Source organism: Ceratotherium simum, chromosome 4, assembly GCF_057802395.1.
Source record: "Ceratotherium simum simum isolate JZ-2026a chromosome 4, ASM5780239v1, whole genome shotgun sequence".
Classification (NCBI taxonomy): Eukaryota; Metazoa; Chordata; class Mammalia; order Perissodactyla; family Rhinocerotidae; genus Ceratotherium; species Ceratotherium simum.
The window spans coordinates 76,794,474-76,802,553 of NC_141903.1; the positions used below are offsets into that span (position 1 = coordinate 76,794,474).

Sequence of the window (8,080 nt, forward strand, 5' to 3'; positions counted from 1 at the left end):
TTGCCAGCAATGAACAACAGACAGCGAGCCCTTTGAAGGCAGAGTGCTCTTTCCCTGTTATTGTTGCAAATAAACAAAGAATGCTTTTGGAATCCAATATTTCATTTCTGATTTTACTTTATTGTAAATATTTTCCTACTTATGAAATTACTGGAAGTAGCTCATTCTTTATATAGTAAAATACTTGGTTTGTATTTATATGAAAATTCAGTTATGGATACATTCTCTAAATATTTCAAAACCGAAATAAAAATATTCTAGATTGTTCTAAAATGTGTGAGCAGGGCTCTGTACACTTGCAAGCAAAATGCTCCTCATCTTCTCAGTGTTTTAAAGTTCTACTCAACCTTTGAAACATTTTTTTAATGCCAAATCTTTCTTGATTCTACCTGCAAGCTTGCAGGAAGAATTTGTCCTCCTGCCCACTCCCAATCGCATCTTTGTTTCTGGTAGATATAACGGAAGTACACAAGCTTCAGAGCTGAAAAAACAAAAACCCAGAAATTCAAATCCTATATCTGCCACTTACTAACAGCAGGAGACTTAATGACTTTCTGCAAGATTTTGTGTTCTTTTTTGCTAACTGGGATACTGTCACTTCCCTCACAGGGTTGGTTTGAGTTGTCTATGAAAGAATGTGTGTGTTAAATCTCAACAAAATTAGTTCATTTTCACTCTTTTCTAATACTTTTAATGTTATATTCATCATAGAATTCTTCTCCTGTTATAATGTTTGTCAGTCTACTTGAGGTCAAGGACTATGCTTTATTTATCCTTCTATCTCATGTTTTGACTCAAAGAGTCTGGGAAATCAATTACTGTGCTCCAGCCTCTGGGAATCAAAAAGACCAGAAAGTGCTTGCCCAGTTAATTCCTAAAACTCGTTTATGTATTTGCCTAGAGTGCCTCCTGTGGAGCTTGGATCTACTGTGTATTCCTCCAAATACATGGGCATTAGTCCCTCACTAAGTGCTTGTTGATGATGTTTGGAAGAAAATAAATCAATTTTAGTGCCTCGTTCCAGTTTGGAAAATGTATAATGGATATGCAACCTGATTATGCAAAGTTTTTGACACATCTATTTAGTGTCAATGTCAGCCTGGATGGTGGCTCTCAACACTGTGACTTTGAGAAATCTCCAGGAACCTCCATTATCGGCAAATCCATGTGGAACTGTGATGCACAGGTGAAAAGTTATAAACTGAGTCATTTCCTCTAAAGAAAATGGAACACTTGGAGTGAGACTCCAGGGGCATAAATCCATACCAGAGGGATCACCCTTGTACAGTCCAGCCTGCAGCTGCTCTGGAAGGTCTTCACTCCGGGACAGACCTGAAATTTCTGGGAAACAACATTTATGTCTCAATTCCTAAGCTACTTCCAGTCATCTCTCATTTATCACAGCCCCAAACAAAATGGCTCCAAGACTTTGAAATCTCTAATAAGAGCTATGCCAGGTTAAAAGCATTTCCCCGAATACTTACCTGTCAGGGGAAAACCACCATGATGGTGGTTTTCGCAAGGCAAGACTCATCCATTGCACTCGGATATGCTGACCCCTGTGATTTATCCAAACGTGGGAAACTCGACTGCATCATTTGTGGTAGTGGGGGACTGCATTCGCACTTTCCCATGAAAAAAGAAAAAAAGCATTTCCTTGAGGCAAGAACAGACAAACATTTCTTGGGCTTTATTTCAAAGTTGGGAAGACTGGGTTGAAAAGAAACCAATAATTTGGTATTATGGGTTTATATTCATACCAAATCATTAGGAGAAATAAAAAACTTCCACCCAGCAGTAAACAATCCTTCTTTGGATCAAGATAGTGATACTAGGGAGGAGAGGAGGGGTGACTCAGATAATGCTGATATTATTTTGACTTGTTACAGCAGTTACTACTATTGTTTCTAATGGATAATCAAGATGTTAAAACACATTTATAATTGTACAGAAGATGGAGCCTCTGCTCCTGTAATTTTCTGCCTGCCTTAGGGTCAATCTGTTGTTATTACCAACGTCAATTAAACTTTTTCTCTGTTTCATTTGTCCATAGCCTGTAATAACCATACCATGTTCTTCTCCCACAAATAACGATCCTTTTAAATCTCCAAGACATATATGGCATCTAGGCCATTCAAGTCCACCATAAAAGAGGCCAAGATTGGGCCAGCCCCGTGGTGTAGTGGTTAAGTTCCTGCGCTCCACTTTGGCCGCCCAGGGTTCATGTGTTTGCGGTCCCAGATCCCAGGCACAGCCTACATGCTGCTCATCAAGCCATGCTGTGGTGGCGTCCCTCATACAAAATAGAGGAAGACTGGCACAGATGTTAGTTAGCTCAGGGACAGTCTTCCTCAAGCAAAAAGAGGAAGATAGGCAGCAGATGTTAACTCAGGACCAATCTTTCTCACCAAAAAAAAAATAGAGGCCAATATATTTTCACACACACACACACACACACACACACACACACACACTTTCCTCTTTCCTTCACGCACACCCATAAATGTCTTTGTCATTTTGTCCTTCGGACAAACAATTGGTATTAAATGAGGATTAACTCACATTTTTAAAAAAGAGCAATGAAAATCTATTTGCAAGTCTGAAATGCATTTTGATTATATCTAGAATTGTTTATACTATTTTTAAGAGGATATTGCCTCAAGAGCACATAACAGTTTTATTACTCTTTTTAGAATATTGTATCAAATAATCTTCTGTCCAATTATGTTAAATGTTTTACTTATAAATATTATTTTGTAGCATAATTGCTGAGTAGGTACATCATTTAGTATTCCACTTACTAAGTAAGAGAAATAATTATTTAATTACCAAAATTAATGCTAACCAAATGAATTATGTAGTCCTTAATTATGCTTTAAAATATTGGCATCAATTCCTGGTAGAAAGCACAAAGATATTTTCTGCTTTTGATAAATTAATCAAATAATGTTAGGTAATTGTCAGTAATATATTTTTTTGGATCTTAAATAAACATCCACCTACTCAGTGCACTAGCTGGGGAAAAATCAGGTAAAAGACAGCCCTGTGAGGCTAAAGTAAAACATTGTACAAATCAATATATATCATCCTGAAATGGAAAATATGACCTAATCTTTACAAAGCAGGAGCTCACAAATTGACAAGAATGTCTATCACAGGAAGTAATCTATTAGAAACTAATCTGGACCAATCAGATTCTCTCTCTTATAGAATTGAATAATTAGAAGAATTTAATCATTTTCCAATGAACAATTATACAATTAATTGCTCTTTCTTGACCTTTCAACTAAGATTAGAATCTCATTGATGAAATTGTCATAAAACAATGCCAATAAAAACCATATTTACATGGGAGCTTCGAAAGAGTTCCCAAAAGTCACAGCTGAAACAATTTGAACAAAAATAAACAAATAACCATAGTATTGGGTTTTAACAAAGAATAAGATAATTATCCTTGAGTCCATATTGATTGGGTTTATTTTCTTATTTTAATACTTAGAATTTTCATGCAAGATTATTGGTTTTTTGCTCTTGAGGTACAGTTCAATAACTTTTAACATGCGTATAGATTTGTGTAACCACTACCACAATCAGGATACAGAAGTGTTCCATCACAACACACAGCTCAATTGTGCTATTCTTTTATAGTCACTTCCTCCCCTGACCCTACATCTGGCAAGCACTGATCTGTACTCTAAAACTATAGGGGTTTTTTTTCTTTTCAAAATATCATACAAATGGAATCATGCAGTATGTAACCTTCTAAAACTGGCTTTTTTCACTCAGCCTAATACCTTTGAGATTTGCACAAGGTGTTGCATATTTCAGCAGTTTGTTCTTTTTTGTGGCTGAGTAGTACCCCATGGAGTGGATATGCACAGTTTGTTTATCCATTCATCCAATGAAGGACATTTGGGTTCTTTCCAGTTGTTTTTTGTTTTGTTTTGTTTTTTGTTTTCGCAAATATGCATAGAGCTGCTATAAACATTTTTGTACAGATATTTGTGTAAACATAGGTTTTCAATTCTCTGGGCTAAATACCCAGAGTGGGATTGCTGGATCATATGGTAAGTGTATGTTTAACTTTATAAGAAACTGCCAAAATGTTTTCAGAGTGGCTATACCATTTTGCATTCCCACCGGCAATGTGTGATCTCTACTTTGTCTGCATACTTGCCATCTCTTCGCATAGTCAGTATTTTTTCAAATTTAGTCATTCTAATAGATGTGTAATGGTATCTTATCATGATTTAAATTTGCATTTCCCTAAAGGCTAATGAGGTTCAACATATTTTCATGTGCCTTTTTGCCATCACTGTATCTCTTTTTGCAAGTGTTTGTTCAAGTCCTCTGACCAGTTTTTAAATATAGTGTTTGTTGTCTGATTGTTGAATTTTGAGAGTTCTTCCTATATTCTGAATACATTTCATTTGTTGAATTTGTAATTTGCAAATATTTTCACCCAGTCTGTATCTTTTCTTCATTTTCTTAAAGTATCTTTCAGAGAGCAAAACTTTTAGATTTTGATAAAGTCTAATTTGTCTTTTTCTTATATGGATCATGCTTTCAGTATCATATTTAAGACTTCTTCATCTACCACCAGGCTACATAGATTTTCTCTTGTATTTTCTTCTAAAAGTTTTATAGTTTTATGTTTTATATTTAGATCCATGATCCATTTTGAGTGAATTTTTGTATAAGGTGTGAAGTTTAAGCTGAAGTTGATTTTTTTCTGTTAGTTTCATCTAAGTGTTGTTCCTTTACCAATGTTGCACTGTCTTGAGCACTGTAGCTTTATAAAAAGTCTTAAAATCAGGTAACATGATTCCTCCAAATCTATTTTTCTTTGTAAGACTAGTATAAATAAATACTTGAATAAATAAATGGAGAAAAAGGAGTAAAACTTTCTTATAGAAGAATTGAAAATAATATAGAAGGAATGCGGAAAATATAAAATCACCACTAAACCACCACCGTAATAATTGCTATAGGCAATATCCATGGATGAATGCTAAAATTTTTAGTTGCCAAAACATTCATGAAAAACATTCCATGGCCTCTAGGTATCTTCCCAAAATATTTATGTTACTATGGTGGTTTTAACATATATTTTCAAGTTCTTTGACACTCCTCCCTGAAGGAGATGGAGCTTAATTCTCCTCCCCTCGAGTGTGAGCTGGAGTTAGTGACTCACTTGTAACGAATAGAATATGGAAAGGCAGAAATCAGAATTTTATAGTGAGAAACCTGGCAGGCAGCACTTTAACCAAGTGATCGTGGTTAGCATCACCAGTAATAAATCACGTTGAAATCAGGTACCCTGATAAGATGCAGTGAAAGGGCACATCACCTCTGTGGCATACTTTCCTATGATGGATAACCCTCAACCCACTCATGAGAAAACATCAGACAAACCCAAATAGCTATAAAATAAAGACCAGTACTCTTCAAAAGTGTCAAGGTCATGAAAGACAAGAAAAGACTGAGGGACTCTCACAGATTGGACAGGTCTTATAGAAACATGATGACTAAATGCAACATGGCACCCTGCATTAAATACAGAGAATGAAAAACCAGTGAAAAAAACCTGTAAAAACCACATAAAGTCTATAGTTTAGTTAATATCACTACACCAATGTTAATTTCTTAGTTTTGCTAAATATATCATGGTTATGTAAGTGTTAACATTTGGGGAAGATTTCTGAAGGGTATAGTGAATTCTTGGTACTATCTTTGCAACTCTTCTGTAAATCTAAAATTATTTCAAAACAAAAAGTCTAAAAACCATGTTTCCCTTTGTTCAGTTATAAATACCAAACAATTAACAACCAAAAAATTAACATTCTTTTTGATTATATCCTCCATTAAAGGAATTAATCATAAGGATAAAACAAGACTTTCACTCACAGAAAACTTAAATTTTCCCATTTTTTATTAAGTTAGTGACATCCAGCAGTGAATAAGAAGTCCATATCGAGTATATGATCTGCTCTTAGAAACTGTACTGTATACTCTTGGAGTGTGTATCTACTGCTTTTCCCGATGTTTTCTCAGTTTTCCTTTTCTTTGATAAAAACACCACAATTTTCCTTGGGGAACCCTTCTCCCCCACTCTCAGTTCACTTGGTTTTAGATGGGATTGTTTTAGGGTAGGTATAAAGTTTAAAACTGGACCTTGAAAGTATTTCATGTGCCTGGTGCTAGTAACGGATGCTAGGATGAGTACACCACTTTTGGTAGTTCAATCAGGGCTAATCCTGGGACTTTTTTTAAGTGCCTGGAAAACAACTGTCTCTCATTGTAGTGAACTGTTGGATTGATATCATCTTAATCATGAAGCTATTGGGACCCACACAACGGAGTCTGGAGGTGAAATCAACACAGAAGAAAACAGAGCCAAGAGATGAGAAGAATGAGAAAGAAAGAGAAATGCCTGGTTTGATGACATTGTCTAAGCCACTTTATTTAGCTATAGCTAAAGAATGTCCTGGAAAACTGATTCCAGACTTTCTAGTTTTATGAGACAATAAATTCTTTAATTCCCATTTTGTAATTTTTGGGAGGATTGGAATTAGGTCATACATAATTTGCATCAGAAAAAGTCCTTCAAAATTATCAATGTACATGTTGGATAAAATAAACCTGAGGTACTTATTTGTGTCCTTTTTAGACTAGAGATGAAGTAATAATGACTTATTTTGAACCCTACTGATTTATTCCATAACCATTCTTTTAAAGGTGAAGTATAAAATGACATCATCTTTTCTTTCAGTTGCACACAACACAGAAGATATTACAAGGCAGCACATGACACGTATCCTGGTAAAGAACAATATAATCAATCAATGTAATAAAATTAATAAATAACTGTGTGTTTTGTTCAATAACTAGAGTGAATATATTGGATAGCATCTAGAAATGAGCCCCAAAAGACTTAGAGAGTTCAAAGTCAAGAATCTTTACAATCTCACATATGATACAAATAAACTTTATAATTCTGGAACCAAATTAAAGAAGAAATCATAGAAATAGAGGATTTTACAGAAGCAAGACTTTAAGAAAATAAAACCGTGCTTCTGCAGTTGTGCTTCCACCCATCTACTCAGCAGAAGCTTCAAGGATTAAGAGTATGTTTTCCTCATCTGCCTTCTTGTGCAATCTATGCTTCAGTTCCATACAATTTCCCCAATTAATCTGAAATACCATATTGAGTATATAACTCATAATTTAAAGTGTAAAAGAAAATGGACTTATTCCATGCTTATCTGTTGAGTCATTTTATGACATAGTCAAAAGGAAAACTGTCCTTTTGAGAAAAGATCTCTAAATTGAGTATATAGTATTAGTGGACTTTTTCCTTTGAAAACTATATCAGGTATGATAACCTTACACCCATAGCATGCAGATGCCATGATTTTAAAATCAAGGACCACTGGATTCCTTTTCAAATAAACCATTTCCGCATTCTTTAAATTTCCTTCTCTTGACAAACCCCTCACCCCCTCCCATTCTTATTTACCCAAATGGTTCACAAATTAAGTTGCATAAAAATCTACATGGAAAATTTACAAGGGCGCGATAAGAGGACTGGCAGATGTTCTTCAATTCACTCTTTGAGCGGGAAGGGCATGTGGAAATGGCACTGGTTTGAATGACATTTGGAGTAATGGCCTGCCATCCTGCTGGCACTTTTAGTGTTAAGCAAGTGATCTGCAAAGTAAAGTGGATTCACAGTTAGAGTCAGCACCAGTGCACAGGTCGCCCGTAAAAATAGAAGATTCCATTATTCTTCGAGTTCCCTAGAGGGAGCAAGGTCTCTAGCATCATTACCAGGACTAAATCTGACTTTTCTACCTCCCCTAATTTCCTCCTAGTAATTATAGGTCAAGCACTCTTTTGTAAATTATAAAACCTTTGTTCTTATCAAAAATGAATAGCTGAGGAAAAAATTATAAAAAGAGTCCAAGGAAAAAAATTTCAATTAGAAAACCAAGCTAATTTGGTATGACCAAAGACTGTCAGGCATACTGACAGTGCTCTATTATACAGTCATTTGGGCTCTTTCAAATTAGTTATGTTA

General features: G+C 35.2%; 1 non-coding gene across 1 annotated transcript; it reads left to right on the forward strand.

Moving 5' to 3' along the window:
- The first annotated feature begins 1,476 nt into the window (after positions 1–1,476).
- Positions 1,477–1,635, forward strand: LOC147917339 (U1 spliceosomal RNA). The gene has a single exon (XR_015552129.1). It is a non-coding gene; the product is annotated as a U1 spliceosomal RNA (small nuclear RNA).
- Positions 1,636–8,080: the final 6,445 nt, after the last annotated feature.